The sequence below is a fragment of the Oncorhynchus mykiss genome, chromosome 30 (genome assembly GCF_013265735.2).
Source record: "Oncorhynchus mykiss isolate Arlee chromosome 30, USDA_OmykA_1.1, whole genome shotgun sequence".
Lineage (NCBI taxonomy): Eukaryota > Metazoa > Chordata > Actinopteri > Salmoniformes > Salmonidae > Oncorhynchus > Oncorhynchus mykiss.
The window spans coordinates 1288381-1310580 of record NC_050570.1 but is presented as its reverse complement, the minus strand read 5'-3'; the positions used below and the strand labels follow the sequence as shown (position 1 = coordinate 1310580).

Below are 22200 nucleotides of genomic sequence, written 5' to 3'. Positions count from 1 at the left end.
CTAGTTCTGTAACCTACCTCTCTCTAGTGGTGGATAATAGTCCTGTAACCTACCTCTAGTGGTGGTGGATACTAGTTCTGTAACCTACCTCTAGTGGTGGATACTAGTCCTGTAACCTACCTCTAGTGGTGGTGGATACTAGTTCTGTAACCTACCTCTAGTGGTGGATACTAGTCCTATAACCTACCTCTAGTGGTGGTGGATACTAGTTCTGTAACCTACCTCTAGTGGTGGATACTAGTCCTATAACCTATCTCTAGTGGTGGTGGATACTAGTCCTGTAACCTACCTCTAGTGGTGGTGGATACTAGTTCTGTAACCTACCTCTAGTGGTGGTGGATACTAGTCCTGTAACCTACCTCTAGTGGTGGATACTAGTCCTATAACCTACCTCTAGTGGTGGTGGATACTAGTTCTGTAACCTACCTCTAGTGGTGGATACTAGTCCTATAACCTATCTCTAGTGGTGGTGGATACTAGTCCTGTAACCTACCTCTAGTGGTGGTGGATACTAGTACTGTAACCTACCTCTAGTGGTGGTGGATACTAGTCCTGTAACCTACCTCTATTGGTGGTGGATACTAGTTCTGTAACCTACCTCTAGTGGTGGTGGATACTAGTCCTATAACCTACCTCTAGTGGTGGATACTAGACCTGTAACCTACCTCTAGTGGTGGTGGATACTAGTCCTATAACCTACCTCTAGTGGTGGATACTAGTCCTGTAACCTACCTCTAGTGGTGGATACTAGTCCTGTAACCTACCTCTAGTGGTGGATACTAGTCCTGTAATCTACCTCTAGTGGTGGTGGATACTAGTCCTGTAACCTACCTCTAGTGGTGGATACTAGTCCTGTAACCTACCTCTAGTGGTGGATACTAGTTCTGTAACCTACCTCTAGTGGTGGTGGATACTAGTCCTGTAACCTACCTCTAGTGGTGGTGGATACTAGTCCTATAACCTACCTCTAGTGGTGGATACTAGTCCTGTAACCTACCTGTAGTGGTGGTGGATACTAGTCCTATAACCTACCTCTAGTGGTGGATACTAGTCCTGTAACCTACCTCTAGTGGTGGATACTAGTCCTATAACCTACCTCTAGTGGTGGATACTAGTCCTGTAACCTACCTCTAGTGGTGGTGGATACTAGTCCTATAACCTACCTCTAGTGGTGGATACTAGTCCTGTAACCTACCTCTAGTGGTGGTGGATACTAGTCCTGTAACCTACCTCTAGTGGTGGATACTAGTCCTGTAACCTACCTCTAGTGGTGGTGGATACTAGTCCTGTAACCTACCTCTAGTGGTGGATACTAGTCCTGTAACCTACCTCTAGTGGTGGATACTAGTCCTGTAATCTACCTCTAGTGGTGGTGGATACTAGTCCTGTAACCTACCTCTAGTGGTGGTGGATACTAGTCCTGTAACCTACCTCTAGTGGTGGATACTAGTTCTGTAACCTACCTCTAGTGGTGGATACTAGTCCTGTAATCTACCTCTAGTGGTGGTGGATACTAGTCCTGTAACCTACCTCTAGTGGTGGATACTAGTCCTGTAACCTACCTCTAGTGGTGGTGGATACTAGTCCTGTAACCTACCTCTAGTGGTGGATACTAGTCCTGTAACCTACCTCTAGTGGTGGTAGATACTAGTCCTGTAACCTACCTCTAGTGGTGGATACTAGTCCTGTAACCTACCTCTAGTGGTGGATACTAGTCCTGTAACCTACCTCTAGTGGTGGATACTAGTCCTGTAATCTACCTCTAGTGGTGGTGGATACTAGTCCTGTAACCTACCTCTAGTGGTGGATACTAGTCCTGTAACCTACCTCTAGTGGTGGTGGATACTAGTTCTGTAACCTACCTCTAGTGGTGGATACTAGTCCTGTAACCTACCTCTAGTGGTGGTGGATACTAGTCCTGTAACCTACCTCTAGTGGTGGATACTAGTCCTGTAACCTACCTCTAGTGGTGGTGGATACTAGTCCTGTAACCTACCTCTAGTGGTGGATACTAGTTCTGTAACCTACCTCTAGTGGTGGTGGATACTAGTTCTGTAACCTACCTCTAGTGGTGGTGGATACTAGTCCTGTAACCTACCTCTAGTGGTGGATACTAGTCCTGTAACCTACCTCTAGTGGTGGATACTAGTCCTGTAACCTACCTCTAGTGGTGGTGGATACTAGTCCTGTAACCCACCTCTAGTGGTGGATACTAGTCCTGTAACCTATTTCTAGTGGTGGATACTAGTTCTGTAACCTACCTCTAGTGGTGGTGGATACTAGTCCTGTAACCTACCTCTAGTGGTGGATACTAGTCCTGTAACCTACCTCTAGTGGTGGTGGATACTAGTCCTGTAACCTACCTCTAGTGGTGGTGGATGCTAGTTCTGTAACCTACCTCTAGTGGTGGATACTAGTCCTGTAACCTACCTCTAGTGGTGGATAATAGTCCTGTAACCTACCTCTAGTGGTGGCGGATACTAGTCCTGTAACCAACTTCTAGTGGTGGATACTAGTCCTGTAATCTACCGCTAGTGGTGGTGGATACTAGTCCTGTAACCTACCTCTAGTGGTGGTGGATGCTAGTTCTGTAACCTACCTCTCTCTAGTGGTGGATAATAGTCCTGTAACCTACCTCTAGTGGTGGTGGATACTAGTTCTGTAACCTACCTCTAGTGGTGGATACTAGTCCTGTAACCTACCTCTAGTGGTGGTGGATACTAGTTCTGTAACCTACCTCTAGTGGTGGATACTAGTCCTATAACCTACCTCTAGTGGTGGTGGATACTAGTTCTGTAACCTACCTCTAGTGGTGGATACTAGTCCTATAACCTACCTCTAGTGGTGGATACTAGTCCTGTAACCTACCTGTAGTGGTGGTGGATACTAGTCCTATAACCTACCTCTAGTGGTGGATACTAGTCCTGTAACCTACCTCTAGTGGTGGATACTAGTCCTATAACCTACCTCTAGTGGTGGTGGATACTAGTTCTGTAACCTACCTCTAGTGGTGGATACTAGTCCTATAACCTACCTCTAGTGGTGGATACTAGTCCTGTAACCTACCTGTAGTGGTGGTGGATACTAGTCCTATAACCTACCTCTAGTGGTGGATACTAGTCCTGTAACCTACCTCTAGTGGTGGATACTAGTCCTATAACCTACCTCTAGTGGTGGATACTAGTCCTGTAACCTACCTCTAGTGGTGGTGGATACTAGTCCTATAACCTACCTCTAGTGGTGGATACTAGTCCTGTAACCTACCTCTAGTGGTGGTGGATACTAGTCCTGTAACCTACCTCTAGTGGTGGATACTAGTCCTGTAACCTACCTCTAGTGGTGGTGGATACTAGTCCTGTAACCTACCTCTAGTGGTGGATACTAGTCCTGTAACCTACCTCTAGTGGTGGATACTAGTCCTGTAATCTACCTCTAGTGGTGGTGGATACTAGTCCTGTAACCTACCTCTAATGGTGGTGGATACTAGTCCTGTAACCTACCTCTAGTGGTGGATACTAGTCCTGTAACCTACCTCTAGTGGTGGATACTAGTCCTGTAATCTACCTCTAGTGGTGGTGGATACTAGTCCTGTAACCTACCTCTAGTGGTGGTGGATACTAGTCCTGTAACCTTCCTCTAGTGGTGGATACTAGTCCTGTAACCTACCTCTAGTGGTGGTGGATACTAGTCCTGTAACCTACCTCTAGTGGTGGATACTAGTCCTGTAACCTACCTCTAGTGGTGGTGGATGCTAGTTCTGTAACCTACCTCTAGTGGTGGTGGATACTAGTCCTGTAACCTACCTCTAGTGAGGGATACTAGTCCTGTAACCCACCCCTAGTGGTGGATACTAGTCCTGTAACCTACCTCTAGTGGAGGATACTAGTCCTGTAACCTACCTCTAGTGGTGGATACTAGTCCTGTAACCTACCTCTAGTGGTGGATACTAGTCCTGTAACCTACCTCTAGTGGTGGTGGATACTAGTCCTGTAACCTACCTCTAGTGGTGGATACTAGTCCTGTAACCTACCTCTAGTGGTGGTAGATACTAGTTCTGTAACCTACCTCTAGTGGTGGTAGATACTAGTCCTGTAACCTACCTCTAGTGGTAGATACTAGTCCTGTAACCTACCTCTAGTGGTGGTAGATACTAGTTCTGTAACCTACCTCTAGTGGTGGATACTAGTCCTGTAACCTACCTCTAGTGGTGGATACTAGTCCTGTAACCTACCTCTAGTGGTGGATACTAGTCCTGTAACCTACCTCTAGTGGTGGATACTAGTCCTGTAACCTACCTCTAGTGGTGGTGGATACTAGTCCTGTAACCTACCTCTAGTGGTGGATACTAGTCCTGTAACCTACCTCTAGTGGTGGATACTAGTCCTGTAACCTACCTCTAGTGGTGGTGGATACTAGTCCTGTAACCTACCTCTAGTGGTGGATACAATTCCTGTAACCTACCTCTAGTGGTGGATACTAGTCCTGTAACCTACCTCTAGTGGTGGATACTAGTCCTGTAACCTACCTCTAGTGGTGGTGGATACTAGTCCTGTAACCTACCTCTAGTGGTGGATACTAGTCCTGTAACCTACCTCTAGTGGTGGATACTAGTCCTGTAACCTACCTCTAGTGGTGGATACTAGTCCTGTAACCTACCTCTAGTGGTGGATACTAGTCCTGTAACCTACCTCTAGTGGTGGTGGATACTAGTCCTGTAACCTACCTCTAGTGGTGGATACTAGTCCTGTAACCTACCTCTAGTGGTGGTGGATACTAGTCCTGTAACCTACCTCTAGTGGTGGATACTAGTCCTGTAACCTACCTCTAGTGGTGGATACTAGTCCTGTAATCTACCTCTAGTGGTGGTGGATACTAGTCCTGTAACCTACCTCTAGTGGTGGTGGATACTAGTCCTGTAACCTACCTCTAGTGGTGGATACTAGTCCTGTAACCTACCTCTAGTGGTGGATACTAGTCCTGTAATCTACCTCTAGTGGTGGTGGATACTAGTCCTGTAACCTACCTCTAGTGGTGGATACTAGTCCTGTAACCTACCTCTAGTGGTGGATACTAGTCCTGTAATCTACCTCTAGTGGTGGTGGATACTAGTCCTGTAACCTACCTCTAGTGGTGGATACTAGTCCTGTAACCTACCTCTAGTGGTGGTGGATACTAGTCCTGTAACCTACCTCTAGTGGTGGATACTAGTCCTGTAACCTACCTCTAGTGGTGGTGGATGCTAGTTCTGTAACCTACCTCTAGTGGTGGTGGATACTAGTCCTGTAACCTACCTCTAGTGAGGGATACTAGTCCTGTAACCCACCCCTAGTGGTGGATACTAGTCCTGTAACCTACCTCTAGTGGAGGATACTAGTCCTGTAACCTACCTCTAGTGGTGGATACTAGTCCTGTAACCTACCTCTAGTGGTGGATACTAGTCCTGTAACCTACCTCTAGTGGTGGTGGATACTAGTCCTGTAACCTACCTCTAGTGGTGGATACTAGTCCTGTAACCTACCTCTAGTGGTGGTAGATACTAGTTCTGTAACCTACCTCTAGTGGTGGTAGATACTAGTCCTGTAACCTACCTCTAGTGGTAGATACTAGTCCTGTAACCTACCTCTAGTGGTGGTAGATACTAGTTCTGTAACCTACCTCTAGTGGTGGATACTAGTCCTGTAACCTACCTCTAGTGGTGGATACTAGTCCTGTAACCTACCTCTAGTGGTGGATACTAGTCCTGTAACCTACCTCTAGTGGTGGATACTAGTCCTGTAACCTACCTCTAGTGGTGGTGGATACTAGTCCTGTAACCTACCTCTAGTGGTGGATACTAGTCCTGTAACCTACCTCTAGTGGTGGATACTAGTCCTGTAACCTACCTCTAGTGGTGGTGGATACTAGTCCTGTAACCTACCTCTAGTGGTGGATACAATTCCTGTAACCTACCTCTAGTGGTGGATACTAGTCCTGTAACCTACCTCTAGTGGTGGATACTAGTCCTGTAACCTACCTCTAGTGGTGGTGGATACTAGTCCTGTAACCTACCTCTAGTGGTGGATACTAGTTCTGTAACCTACCTCTAGTGGTGGTAGATACTAGTCCTGTAACCTACCTCTAGTGGTAGATACTAGTCCTGTAACCTACCTCTAGTGGTGGTAGATACTAGTTCTGTAACCTACCTCTAGTGGTGGATACTAGTCCTGTAACCTACCTCTAGTGGTGGATACTAGTCCTGTAACCTACCTCTAGTGGTGGATACTAGTCCTGTAACCTACCTCTAGTGGTGGATACTAGTCCTGTAACCTACCTCTAGTGGTGGTGGATACTAGTCCTGTAACCTACCTCTAGTGGTGGATACTAGTCCTGTAACCTACCTCTAGTGGTGGATACTAGTCCTGTAACCTACCTCTAGTGGTGGTGGATACTAGTCCTGTAACCTACCTCTAGTGGTGGATACAATTCCTGTAACCTACCTCTAGTGGTGGATACTAGTCCTGTAACCTACCTCTAGTGGTGGATACTAGTCCTGTAACCTACCTCTAGTGGTGGTGGATACTAGTCCTGTAACCTACCTCTAGTGGTGGATACTAGTCCTGTAACCTACCTCTAGTGGTGGATACTAGTCCTGTAACCTACCTCTAGTGGTGGATACTAGTCCTGTAACCTACCTCTAGTGGTGGATACTAGTCCTGTAACCTACCTCTAGATACTAGTCCTTTGGCGTTATATACAGAGCCTTTGGAAAACATTTAGACCCCTTGACTTTTTCCTTATTGTTACTTTATAGCCTTATTCTGAAATTGATTAAATCGTCCCCCCTCATCAGTTGTCCTTTTGGAAGGTTCTCTCATCTAGAGACCTGTCATTTTGACTATCGGGTTCTTGGTCACCTCCCTGATCAAGGCCCATCTCCCCCAATTGTTCAGTTTGTCCGGTCGGCCATATCTAGGAAAATTCTTTGTTGTTCCAAACTTCTTCCATTTAAGAATGATGGACGCCACTGTGTTCTTGGGGACCTTCAGTGCTGCAGACATTTTTTGGTATCCTTCCCCATATCTGTGCCTCAGCACAATACTGTATCGGTGCTCTAAGGACAATTGTTTCGACCTCATGGCTTGATTTTTGCCCTGACGTGCACTGTCAACTGTGGGACCTTATATAGACAGGTGTGTGGCTTTCCAAATAATTTCCAATCAATTGAATTTACCACAGGTGGACGACGATCGAGTTGTAGAAACATCTCAAGGATGATAAATGGAAACAGGATGCACCTGAGCTCAATTTTGATTCTCATAGCCAAGGGTCTGAATACTTATGTAAATAAGGTATTTCAGATTTTTAATACATTAGCAAAACATTTTTAGAAACCTGTTTTTGCTGTATTACTGTTTTTTTATTTTAATACATTTTCAAAATTGTCTAGACTTATTTTTTGGCTTTGTCATTATGGGGTATGGTGTGTAGATTGCAGAGGACTTTTGTCTATTTAATACATTTTGAATATGGCTGTAACGTAACAAACGTAGCACGTCGCTCTCAACGCTCCGACGCCTCCCTCTCAACGCTCCGACTCCTCCATCTCAACGCTCCGACTCCTCCCTCTCAACGCTCCGACTCCTCCCTGTCAACGCTCCGACTCCTCCCTCTCAACGCTCCGACTCCTCCCTCTCAACGCTCCGACTCCTCCCTAACAACGCTCCGACTCCTCCCTCTCAACGCTCCGACTCCTCCCTCTCAACGCTCCGACTCCTCCCTCTCAACGCTCCGACTCCTTCCTCTCAACGCTCTGACGCCTCCCTCTTAACGCTCTGACGCGTCCCTCTCAACACTCCGACTCCTCCCACTCAACGTTCCGACGCCTCCCACTCAACGCTCTGAAGCCTCCCTCTCAACGCTCTGAAGCCTCCCACTCAACGCTCTGAAGCCTCCCTGTCAACGCTCCGACGCCTACCTCTCAACGCTCTGAAGCCTCCCACTCAACGCTCTGAATCCTCCCTGTCAACGCTCCGACTCCTCCCTCTCAACTCTCCGACTCCTCCCTCTCATCGCTCCGACTCCTCCCTGTCAACGCTCCGACTCCTCCCTGTCAACGCTCCGACTCCTCCCTCTCAACGCTCCGACTCCTCCCTCTAAACTCTCAACGCTCTGACGCCTCCCTCTCAACGCTCCGACTCCTCCCTCTCAACGCTCCGACTCCTCCCTCTCAATGCTCCGACTCCGACCTGTCAACGCTCCGACTCCTCCCTCTCAACTCTCCGACTCCTCCCTCTCATCGCTCCGACTCCTCCCTGTCAACGCTCCGACTCCTCCCTGTCAACGCTCCGACTCCTCCCTCTCAACGCTCCGACTCCTCCCTCTAAACTCTCAACGCTCTGACGCCTCCCTCTCAACGCTCCGACTCCTCCCTCTCAACGCTCCGACTCCTCCCTCTCAACGCTCCGACTCCCCCCTGTCAACGCTCCGACTCCTCCCTCTCAACGCTCCGACTCCTCCCTCTCATCGCTCCGACTCCTCCCTCTCAACGCTCTGACTCCTCCCTCTCAACGCTCCGACTCCTTCCTCTCAACGCTCTGACGCCTCCCTCTTAACGCTCTGACGCGTCCCTCTCAACACTCCGACTCCTCCCTCTCAACGCTCCGACGCATCCCTCTCAACGCTCCGACGCCTCCCACTCAACGCTCCGACGCCTCCCTCTCAACGCTCCGACTCCTCCCTCTCAACGCTCCGACTCCTCCCTCTCAACGCTCCGACTCCTTCCTCTCAACGCTCTGACGCCTCCCTCTTAACGCTCTGACGCGTCCCTCTCAACACTCCGACTCCTCCCACTCAACGCTCCGACGCCTCCCACTCAACGCTCTGAAGCCTCCCTCTCAACGCTCTGAAGCCTCCCACTCAACGCTCTGAAGCCTCCCTGTCAACGCTCCGACGCCTACCTCTCAACGCTCTGAAGCCTCCCACTCAACGCTCTGAATCCTCCCTCTCAACGCTCCGACGCCTCCCTCTCAACGCTCCGACGCCTCCCTCTCAATGCTCAGACTCCTCCCTCTCAACACTCCGACGCCTCCCTCTCAACGCTCTGACGCCTCCCTCTCAACGATCTGACGCCTCCCTCTCAACGCTCCGACTCCTCCCTCTCATCGCTCCGACGCCTCCATCTCATCGCTCTGACTCCTCCCTCTCAACGCTCCGACTCCTTCCTCTCAACGCTCTGACGCCTCCCTCTTAACGCTCTGACGCGTCCCTCTCAACACTCCGACTCCTCCCTCTCAACGCTCCGACGCATCCCTCTCAACGCTCCGACGCCTCCCACTCAACGCTCCGACGCCTCCCACTCAACGCTCTGAAGCCTCCCTCTCAACGCTCTGAAGCTTCCCTCTCAACGCTCCGACGCCTTCCTCTCAACGCTCTGACGCCTCCCACTCAACGCTCTGAAGCTTCCCTCTCAACGCTCCGACGCCTCCCTCTCAACGCTCCGACGCCTCCCACTTAACGCTCCGACTCCTCCTTCTCAACGCTCCGACTCCTCCCTGTCAACGCTCCGACTCCTCCCTGTCAACGCTCCGACTCCTCCCTCTCAACGCTCCGACTCCTCCCTCTCAACGCTCCGACTCCTCCCTAACAACGCTCCGACTCCTCCCTCTCAACGCTCCGACTCCTCCCTCTCAACGCTCCGACTCCTCCCTCTCAACGCTCCGACTCCTTCCTCTCAACGCTCTGACGCCTCCCTCTTAACGCTCTGACGCGTCCCTCTCAACACTCCGACTCCTCCCACTCAACGCTCCGACGCCTCCCACTCAACGCTCTGAAGCTTCCCTCTCAACGCTCCGACGCCTCCCTCTCAACGCTCCGACGCCTCCCACTTAACGCTCCGACTCCTCCTTCTCAACGCTCCGACTCCTCCCTGTCAACGCTCCGACTCCTCCCTGTCAACGCTCCGACTCCTCCCTCTCAACGCTCCGACTCCTCCCTCTCAACGCTCCGACTCCTCCCTAACAACGCTCCGACTCCTCCCTCTCAACGCTCCGACTCCTCCCTCTCAACGCTCCGACTCCTCCCTCTCAACGCTCCGACTCCTTCCTCTCAACGCTCTGACGCCTCCCTCTTAACGCTCTGACGCGTCCCTCTCAACACTCCGACTCCTCCCACTCAACGCTCCGACGCCTCCCACTCAACGCTCTGAAGCCTCCCTCTCAACGCTCTGAAGCCTCCCACTCAACGCTCTGAAGCCTCCCTGTCAACGCTCCGACGCCTACCTCTCAACGCTCTGAAGCCTCCCACTCAACGCTCTGAATCCTCCCTCTCAACGCTCCGACGCCTCCCTCTCAACGCTCCGACGCCTCCCTCTCAATGCTCAGACTCCTCCCTCTCAACACTCCGACGCCTCCCTCTCAACGCTCTGACGCCTCCCTCTCAACGATCTGACGCCTCCCTCTCAATGCTTCGACTCCTCCCTCTCAACGCTCTGACGCCTCCCACTCAACGCTCCGACGCCTCCCACTCAACGCTCCGACGCCTCCCACTTAACGCTCTGACGCCTCCCACTCAACGCTCTGACGCCTCCCACTCAACGCTCCGACGCCTCCCACTCAACGCTCTGACGCCTCCCTCTCAACACTCTGACGCCTCCCACTCAACGCTCCGACGCCTCCCTCTCAACGCTCCGACTCCTCCCTCTCAACGCTCTGAAGCCTCCCTCTCAACGCTCCGACTCCTCCCTCTCAACGCGCCGACGCCTCCCACTCAACGCTCTGATGCCTCCCTCTCAACGCTCTGATGCCTCCCTCTCAACACTCCGACGCCTCCCACTCAACGCTCTGACGCCTCCCTCTCGACGCTCCGACGCCTCCCACTCAACGCTCCGACGCCTCCCTCTCAACGCTCTGAAGCCTCCCTCTCAACGCTCCGACTCCTCCCTCTCAACGCGCCGACGCCTCCCACTCAACGCTCTGACGCCTCCCTCTCAACGCTCTGACGCCTCCCTCTCAACACTCCGACGCCTCCCACTCAACGCTCTGACGCCTCCCTCTCAACGCTCCGACGCCTCCCACTCAACGCTCCGACGCCTCCCACTCAACTCTCTGACGCCTCCCTCTCAACGCTCTGAAGCCTCCCTGTCAACGCTCCGACGCCTCCCTCTCAACACTCCGACGCCTCCCTCTCAACGCTCTGACGCCTCCCTCTCAACGATCTGACGCCTCCTACTCAACAATCTGACTCATCCCTCTCAATGCTCCGACTCCTCCCTCTCAACGCTCTGACGCCTCCCTCTCAACGCTCTGACGCCTCCCTCTCAACGCTCTGACGCCTCCCACTCAATGCTCCGACGCCTCCCTCTCAACGCTCCGACTCCTCCCTCTCAACGCTCTGACGCCTCCCTCTCAACGCTCCGACGCCTCCCACTTAACGCTCCGACGCCTCCCACTCAACTCTCTGACGCCTCCCTCTCCACGCTCCAACGCCTCCCACTCAACGCTCTGACGCCTCCCTCTCAACGCTCTGACGCCTCCCACTCAACGCTCCGACGCCTCCCACTCAACGCTCTGACGCCTCCCTCTCAACGCTCCGACGCCTCCCTCTCAACGCTCTGACGCCTCCCTCTCAACGCTCTGACGCCTCCCTCTCAACGCTCTGACGCCTCCCTCTCAACGCTACGACTCCTCCCTCTCAACGCTATGACGCCTCCCTTTCAACACTCCGACTCCTCCCTCTCAACGCTCTGTCGCCTCCCACTCAACGCTCTGACGCCTCCCTCTCAACGCTCTGACGCCTCCCTCTCAACACTCCGACGCCTCCCACTCAACGCTCTGACGCCTCCCTCTCAACGCTCCGACGCCTCCCACTCAACGCTCCGACGCCTCCCACTCAACTCTCTGACGCCTCCCTCTCAACGCTCTGAAGCCTCCCTGTCAACGCTCCGACGCCTCCCTCTCAACACTCCGACGCCTCCCTCTCAACGCTCTGACGCCTCCCTCTCAACGATCTGACGCCTCCTACTCAACAATCTGACTCATCCCTCTCAATGCTCCGACTCCTCCCTCTCAACGCTCTGACGCCTCCCTCTCAACGCTCTGACGCCTCCCTCTCAACGCTCTGACGCCTCCCACTCAATGCTCCGACGCCTCCCTCTCAACGCTCCGACTCCTCCCTCTCAACGCTCTGACGCCTCCCTCTCAACGCTCCGACGCCTCCCACTTAACGCTCCGACGCCTCCCACTCAACTCTCTGACGCCTCCCTCTCCACGCTCCAACGCCTCCCACTCAACGCTCTGACGCCTCCCTCTCAACGCTCTGACGCCTCCCACTCAACGCTCCGACGCCTCCCACTCAACGCTCTGACGCCTCCCTCTCAACGCTCCGACGCCTCCCTCTCAACGCTCTGCCGCCTCCCTCTCAATGCTCTGACGCCTCCCTCTCAACGCTCTGACGCCTCCCTCTCAACGCTACGACTCCTCCCTCTCAACGCTATGACGCCTCCCTTTCAACACTCCGACTCCTCCCTCTCAACGCTCTGTCGCCTCCCTCTCAACGCTCCGACTCCTCCCTCTCAACGCTCTGACGCCTCCCTCTCAACGCTCCGACTCCTCCCACTCAATGCTCTGACGCCTCCCTCTCAACGCTCCGACTCCTCCCTTTCAACGCTCCGACTCCTCCCACTCAATGCTCCGACGCCTCCCTCTCAACGCTCCGACTCCTCCCTCTCAACGCTCTGACGCCTCCCTCTCAACTCTCCGACGCCTCCCACTTAACGCTCCGACGCCTCCCACTCAACTCTCTGACGCCTCCCTCTCCACGCTCCAACGCCTCCCACTCAACGCTCTGACGCCTCCCTCTCAACGCTCTGACGCCTCCCACTCAACGCTCCGACGCCTCCCACTCAACGCTCTGACGCCTCCCTCTCAACGCTCCGACGCCTCCCTCTCAACGCTCTGACGCCTCCCTCTCAACGCTCTGACGCCTCCCTCTCAACGCTCTGACGCCTCCCTCTCAACGCTACGACTCCTCCCTCTCAACGCTATGACGCCTCCCTTTCAACACTCCGACTCCTCCCTCTCAACGCTCTGTCGCCTCCCTCTCAACGCTCCGACTCCTCCCTCTCAACGCTCTGACGCCTCCCTTTCAACGCTCCGACTCCTCCCTCTCAACGCTCTGACGCCTCCCTTGCAACGCTCTGACTCCTCCCTCTCAACGCTCTGTCGCCTCCCTCTCAACGCTCCGACGCCTCCCTCTTAATTAATATGTGTTCATATTTCAATATGGAACATTTCTAAAGGACTGACTAACTGCTGTCTCTTTAAAAAAGGCGACTAGAGGAGAATTATGTCTTGAATGACCTGCTGTCCAACATAATATATAATTGGCTCATACCACTGTCTGTCACGTACAGTAGAAGATTGTGGGAAGCAGAAAGCTGGCCTGAGTATAATGTGGTTTAATTTATACCCTGGTCCTGATGCCTTTCCACGATCAGATCTGTGATAAACTAATAATTTGTCCTTACAGTGAGGTGTGCCCACGCATAACGCCCCACGCTCTGTTCTGTTCAGCTGTCTGCCCACGTTATGTTCTATTCATCTCGGAGGCTGTCACTAAGGAAGACAAACACGTCTTATAGCTGTTAACTGGTGTTGGGACAGCCCGTTAATTGGTTAAACTGGTGTTGGGACAGCCCGTTAATTGGTTAAACTGGTGTTGGGACAGCCCGTTAATTGGTTAAACTGGTGTTGGGACAGCCCGTTAATTGGTTAAACTGGTGTTGGGACAGCCCGTTAATTGGTTAAACTGGTGTTGGGGCAGCCCATTAATTGGTTAAACTGGTATTGGGACAGCCCATTAATTGGTTAAACTGGTATATGGGACAGCCCATTAATTGGTTAAACTGGTATTGGGACAGCCCATTAATTGGTTAAACTGGTATTGGGACATCCCATTAATTGGTTAAACTGGTATTGGGACAGCCCATTAATTGGTTAAACTGGTATTGGGACAGCCCATTAATTGGTTAAACTGGTATTGGGACATCCCATTAATTGGTTAAACTTGTATTGGGACAGCCCATTAATTGGTTAAACTGGTATTGGGACAGCCCATTAATTGGTTAAACTGGTGTTGGGACAGCCCATTAATTGGTTAAACTGGTGTTGGGACAGCCCATTAATTGGTTAAACTGGTGTTGGGACAGCCCATTAATTGTTAATGTTCAGTTAGACTGGTTGTTTATTCTGACGCGTTGAGTGACTGAGGGTGTGGTCACTGAAGGCAGATGTAGTGAAGAAATTAATATTATGTAGTATAGGATTCCACCATGGAGGTACAGTATTAATATGTAGTATAGGATTCCACCATGGAGGTATTAATATGTAATATAGGATTCCACCATGGAGGTACAGTATTAATATGTAGTATAGGATTCCACCATGGAGGTATTAATATGTAGTATAGGATTCCACCATGGAGGTATTAATATGTAGTATAGGATTCCACCATGGAGGTATTAATATGTAGTATAGGATTCCACCATGGAGGTCCAGTATTAATATGTAGTATAGGATTCCACCATGGAGGTATTAATATGTAGTATAGGATTCCACCATGGAGGTATTAATATGTAGTATAGGATTCCACCATGGAGGTATTAATATGTAGTATAGGATTCCACCATGGAGGTACAGTTTTAATATGTAGTATAGGATTCCACCATGGAGGTATTAATATGTAGTATAGGATTCCACCATGGAGGTATTAATATGTAGTATAGGATTCCACCATGGAGGTATTACTATGTAGTATAGGATTCCACCATGGAGGTACAGTATTAATATGTAGTATAGGATTCCACCATGGAGGTATTAATATGTAGTATAGGATTCCACCACGGAGGTATTAATATGTAGTATAGGATTCCACCATGGAGGTATTAATATGTAGTATAGGATTCCACCATGGAGGTATTAATATGTAGTATAGGATTCCACCATGGAGGTCCAGTATTAATATGTAGTATAGGATTCCACCATGGAGGTATTAATATGTAGTATAGGATTCCACCATGGAGGTATTAATATGTAGTATAGGATTCCACCATGGAGGTACAGTATTAATATGTAGTATAGGATTCCACCATGGTATTAATATGTAGTATAGGATTCCACCATGGAGGTACAGTATTAATATGTAGTATAGGATTCCACCATGGAGGTATTAATATGTAGTATAGGATTCCACCATGGAGGTATTAATACGTAGTATAGGATTCCACCATGGAGGTATTAATATGTAGTATAGGATTCCAACATGGTATTAATAGGTAGTATAGGATTCCACCATGGAGGTATTAATATGTAGTATAGGATTCCACCATGGTATTAATACGTAGTATAGGATTCCACCATGGAGGTATTAATATGTAGTATAGGATTCCACCATGGAGGTACAGTATTAATATGTAGTATAGGATTCCACCATGGAGGTATTACTATGTAGTATAGGATTCCACCATGGAGGTATTAATATGTAGTATAGGATTCCACCATGGAGGTACAGTATTAATATGTAGTATAGGATTCCACCATGGAGGTATTAATATGTAGTATAGGATTCCACCATGGAGGTATTAATATGTAGTATAGGATTCCACCATGTAGGTATTAATATGTAGTATAGGATTCCACCATGGAGGTACAGTATTAATATGTAGTATAGGATTCCACCATGGTATTAATATGTAGTATAGGATTCCACCATCGAGGTACAGTATTAATACGTAGTATAGGATTCCACCATGGAGGTATTAATATGTAGTATAGGATTCCACCATGGAGGTATTAATATGTAGTATAGGATTCCACCATGGAGGTACAGTTTTAATATGTAGTATAGGATTCCACCATGGAGGTATTAATATGTAGTATAGGATTCCACCATGGAGGTATTAATATGTAGTATAGGATTCCACCATGGTATTAATACGTAGTATAGGATTCCACCATGGAGGTATTGATATGTAGTATAGGATTCCACCATGGAGGTACAGTTTTAATATGTAGTATAGGATTCCACCATGGAGGTATTAATATGTAGTATAGGATTCCACCATGGAGGTACAGTATTAATATGTAGTATAGGATTCCACCATGGAGGTATTAATATGTAGTATAGGATTCCACCATGGAGGTACAGTATTAATATGTAGTATAGGATTCCACCATGGTATTAATATGTAGTATAGGATTCCACCATGGTATTAATATGTAGTATAGGATTCCACCATGGAGGTATTAATATGTAGTATAGGATTCCACCATGGAGGTATTAATATGTAGTATAGGATTCCACCATGGAGGTATTAATATGTAGTATAGGATTCCACCATGGAGGTACAGTATTAATATGAAGTATAGGATTCCACCATGGAGGTATTAATATGTAGTATAGGATTCCACCATGGAGGTACAGTATTAATATGTAGTATAGGATTCCACCATGGAGGTATTAATATGTAGTATAGGATTCCACCATGGAGGTACAGTATTAATATGTAGTATAGGATTCCACCATGGAGGTATTAATATGTAGTATAGGATTCCACCATGGAGGTATTAATATGTAGTATAGGATTCCACCATGGAGGTATTAATATGTAGTATAGGATTCCACCATGGAGGTACAGTATTAATATGTAGTATAGGATTCCACCATGGAGGTATTAATATGTAGTATAGGATTCCACCATGGAGGTACAGTATTAATATGTAGTATAGGATTCCACCATGGAGGTATTAATATGTAGTATAGGATTCCACCACGGAGGTATTAATATGTAGTATAGGATTCCACCATGGAGGTATTAATATGTAGTATAGGATTCCACCATGGAGGTATTAATATGTAGTATAGGATTCCACCATGGAGGTCCAGTATTAATATGTAGTATAGGATTCCACCATGGAGGTATTAATATGTAGTATAGGATTCCACCATGGAGGTATTAATATGTAGTATAGGATTCCACCATGGAGGTATTAATATGTAGTATAGGATTCCACCATGGAGGTACAGTTTTAATATGTAGTATAGGATTCCACCATGGAGGTATTAATATGTAGTATAGGATTCCACCATGGAGGTACAGTATTAATATGTAGTATAGGATTCCACCATGGAGGTACAGTATTAATATGTAGTATAGGATTCCACCATGGAGGTATTAATACGTAGTATAGGATTCCACCATGGAGGTATTAATATGTAGTATAGGATTCCACCATGGAGGTATTAATATGTAGTATAGGATTCCACCATGGAGGTATTAATATGTAGTATAGGATTCCACCATGGAGGTATTAATATGTAGTATAGGATTCCACCATGGAGGTACAGTATTAATATGTAGTATAGGATTCCACCATGGAGGTATTAATATGTAGTATAGGATTCCACCATGGAGGTATTAATATGTAGTATAGGATTCCACCATGGAGGTCCAGTATTAATAAGTAGTATAGGATTCCACCATGGAGGTATTAATATGTAGTATAGGATTCCACCATGGAGGTATTAATATGTAGTATAGGATTCCACCATGGAGGTCCAGTATTAATATGTAGTATAGGATTCCACCATGGAGGTATTAATATGTAGTATAGGATTCCACCATGGAGATATTAATATGTAGTATAGGATTCCACCATGGAAGTATTAATATGTAGTATAGGATTCCACCATGGAGGTATTAATATGTAGTATAGGATTCCACCATGGAGGTACAGTATTAATATGTAGTATAGGATTCCACCATGGAGGTATTCATATGTAGTATAGGATTCCACCATGGAGGTATTAATATGTAGTATAGGATTCCACCATGGAGGTATTAATATGTAGTATAGGATTCCACCATGGAGGTACAGTATTAATATGTAGTATAGGATTCCACCATGGAGGTATTAATATGTAGTATAGGATTCCACCATAGAGGTACAGTATTAATATGTAGTATAGGATTCCACCATGGAGGTATTAATATGTAGTATAGGATTCCACCATGGAGGTATTAATATGTAGTATAGGATTCCACCATGGTATTAATACGTAGTATAGGATTCCACCATGGTATTAATACGTAGTATAGGATTCCACCATGGAGGTATTAATATGTAGTATAGGATTCCACCATGGAGGTATTAATACGTAGTATAGGATTCCACCATGGAGGTATTAATATGTAGTATAGGATTCCACCATGGAGGTATTAATATGTAGTATAGGATTCCACCATGGAGGTATTAATATGTAGTATAGGATTCCACCATGGAGGTACAGTATTAATATGTAGTATAGGATTCCACCATGGAGGTATTAATATGTAGTATAGGATTCCACCATGGAGGTATTAATATGTAGTATAGGATTCCACCATGGAGGTATTTTCTTTTTTTCAGTAGGACGTCTGGGTAATGTAGTTTTTATCCAGTAGGTCGTCTGGGTAATGTAGTTTTTATTCAGTAGGACGTCTGGGTAATGTAGTTTTTATTCATTAGGACGTCTGGGTAATGTAGTTTTTATTCAGTAGGACGTCTTGGTAATGTAGTTTTTATTCAGTAGGACGTCTTGGTCAAGTAGTTTTTATTCAGTAGGACGTCTGGGTAATGTAGTTTTTATTCAGTAGGACGTCTTGGTAATGTAGTTTTTATTCAGTAGGATTTCTTGGTCAAGTAGTTTTTATTCAGTAGGACGTCTGGGTAATGTAGTTTTTATTCAGTAAGACGTCTGGTTAATGTAGTTTTTATTCAGTAGGACGTCTTGGTAATGTAGTTTTTATTCAGTAGGACGTCTTGGTCAAGTGGTTTTTATTCAGTAGGACGTCTGGGTAATGTAGTTTTTATTCATTAGGACGTCTGGGTAATGTCGTTTTTATTCAGTAGGACGTCTTGGTAATGTAGTTTTTATTCAGTAGGACGTCTTGGTCAAGTAGTTTTTATTCAGTAGGACGTCTGGGTAATGTAGTTTTTATTCAGTAGGACGTCTTGGTAATGTAGTTTTTATTCAGTAGGATTTCTTGGTCAAGTAGTTTTTATTCAGTAGGACGTCTGGGTAATGTAGTTTTTATTCAGTAGGACGTCTTGGTAATGTAGTTTTTATTCAGTAGGACGTCTGGGTAATGTATTTTTTATTCAGTAGGACGTCTGGGTAATCTAGTTTTTATTCAGTAGGACTTCTGGGTAATGTAGTTTTTATTCAGTAGGACATCTGGTTAATGTAGTTTTTATTCAGTTGGACGTCTGGGTAATGTAGGGTTGTTGTTCAGTAGGATGTCTGGGTAATGTAGAGTTGTTGTTCACTATGATGCCTGGGTAATGTAGAGTTGTTGTTCAGTAGGACGTCTGGGTAATGTAGCTTTTATTCAGTAGGACATCTGGGTAATGTAGCTTTTATTCAGTAGGGTGTCTGGGTAATGTAGTTGTTATCCATTATGATGTCTGAATAATGTAGTTTTTATTCAGTAGGATATCTGGATAATGTAGTTTTTATTCAGTATGATGTCTGGGTAATGTAGTTTTTATTCCGTAGGATGTCTGGGTAATGTAGAGTTTTTATTCAGTATGATGTCTGGGTAATGTAGGGTTTTTATCCAGTATGATGTCTGGGTAATGTAGGGTTTTTATCCAGTATGATGTCTGGGTAATGTAAGGTTTTTATCCAGTATTATATCTGGGTAATGTAGGGTTTTTATCCAGTATGATGTCTGGGTAATGTCTGGGTAATGTAGGGGTTTTATCCAGTATGATGTCTGGGTAATGTAAGGTTTTTATCCAGTATTATATCTGGGTAATGTAGGGTTTTTATCCAGTATGATGTCTGGGTAATGTCTGGGTGATGTAGGGTTTTTATCCAGTATGATGTCTGGGTAATGTAGGGTTTTTATCCAGTATGATGTCTGGGTAATGTCTGGGTAATTTAGGGTTTTTATCCAGTATGATGTCTGGGTAATGTAGGGTTTTTATCCAGTATGATGTCTGGGTAATGTAGGGTTTTTATCCAGTATGATGTCTGGGTAATGTCTGGGTGATGTAGGGTTTTTATCCAGTATGATGTCTGGGTAATGTAGGGTTTTTATCCAGTATGATGTCTGGGTAATGTCTGGGTGATGTAGGGTTTTTATCCAGTATGATGTCTGGGTAATGTAGGGTTTTTATCCAGTATGATGTCTGGGTAATGTAGGTTTTTATCCAGTATGATGTCTGGGTAATGTCTGGGTAATGTAGGGTTTTTATCCAGTATGATGTCTAGGTAATGTAGAGTGCAACAAGCCAATAAATGAACTGCGGCTGCTTTCCTTCTTGTCTGTATGTTGACTACAACGCGTCGTTGTCACCACCATCATCAGTGATCATCTGTTGTATTGCAGAGATTATCACTAGAGCTGTTGATTACACAGATGGTCAGCTATAATAGACTGGTTCATATGTACGGGGCCCAGAGGGAGGATTCAGTGGGTGCATTCCAAATAGCACCCTATTGCCTTTATAGTGCACTACTTTTAGACCAGAGCCCCTTACCGCACTGTGTAGGGAATAGGGGGCCATTTGAGTCGCACACAGAGTGTTAATGTTCAGCTCAATATGGTCCTACCTTGCTGCTGCTATAGCTCACAGGATTACCATAGGATTGCTTTTTTGTTATTGCTTTGTTCGGTATTGTAATTGTGTAGCTCCCTACTGGCCAGCTTCCAAATGCTGTAACCCTTACCCAAAAGACAGGCACTCCTAAATGAAGTTATAAGATCTGTGTCTGTCTGAACATCTCTGTGTATATCTGAACATCTCTGTGTCTATCTGAACATCACTGTGTCTGTCTGAAATATCTGTGTCTGTCTGAACATCTCTGTGTCTATCTGAACATCTCTGTGTCCCTCTGAACATCTCTGTGTCCCTCTGAACATCTCTGTGTCCCTCTGAACATCTCTGTGTCCCTCTGAACATCTCTGTGTATATCTGAACATCTCTGTGTCTGTCTGAACATATCTGTGTCTGTCTGAACATCTCTGTGTATATCTGAACATCTCTGTGTCCCTCTGAACATCTCTGTGTCCCTCTGAACATCTCTGTGTATATCTGAACATCTCTGTGTCTATCTGAACATCTCTGAATCTGTCTGAACATATCTGTATATATCTGAACATCTCTGCGTCTAAACATCTCTGTGTCTCTCTGAACATCTCTGTGTCTATCTGAGCATCTCTGTATCTGTCTGAACATCTCTGTATATATCTGAACATCTCTGTGTCTGAACATCTCTGTGTATATCTGAACATTTCTGTGTATATCTGAACATCTCTGTCTGTCTGAACATCTCTGTGTCTATCTGAGCATCTCTGTATCTGTCTGAACATCTCTGTATATATCTGAACATCTCTGTGTCTGAACATCTCTGTGTATATCTGAACATTTATGTGTCTATCTGAACATCTCTGTGTCTGTCTGAACATCTCTGTATCTGAACATCTCTGTGTCTGTCTGAACATCTCTGTATCTGAACATCTCTGTGTCTGTCTGAACATCTCTGTGTCTGAACATCTCTGTGTATGTCTGAACATCTCTGTGTCTATCTGAGCATATCTGTGTCTGTCTGAACATCTCTGTGTATGTCTGAACATCTCTGTGTCTATCTGAACATCTGTGTATATTTGAACATCTCTGTGACTGTCTGAACATCTCTGTGTATATCTGAACATCTCTGTGTCTGTCTGAACATCTCTGTGTCTGTCTGAACATCTCTGTGTCTTTATGAACATCTCTGTCTGTCTGAACATCACTGTGTCTGTCTGAACATCTCTTTATATATCTAAACATCTCTGTGTCTGAACATCTCTGTGTATATCTGAACATCTCTGTGTATGTCTGAACATCTCTGTGTCTATCTGAACTTCTCTGTGTCTATCTGAACATCTCTGTGTATGTCTGAACATCTCTGTATATATCTCAACATCTCTGTGTCTGAACATCTCTGTGTATATCTGAACATCTCTGTGTCTGTCTGAACATCTCTGTGTATATCTGAACATCTCTGTGTCTGTCTGAACATCTCTGTGTATATCTGAACATCTCTGTGTATATCTGAACATCTCTGTGTCTGTCTGAACATCTCTGTGTATATCTGAACATCTCTGTGTATATCTGAACATCTCTGTGTCTGTCTGAA

The 22200-nt window shown here is 46.8% G+C and overlaps 1 protein-coding gene across 1 annotated transcript in view; it reads left to right on the top strand.

Moving 5' to 3' along the window:
- stra6 (signaling receptor and transporter of retinol STRA6) overlaps positions 1-22200 on the top strand; it is a 104901-nt gene that overhangs the window by 81281 nt on the left and 1420 nt on the right. The window lies entirely within an intron of this gene.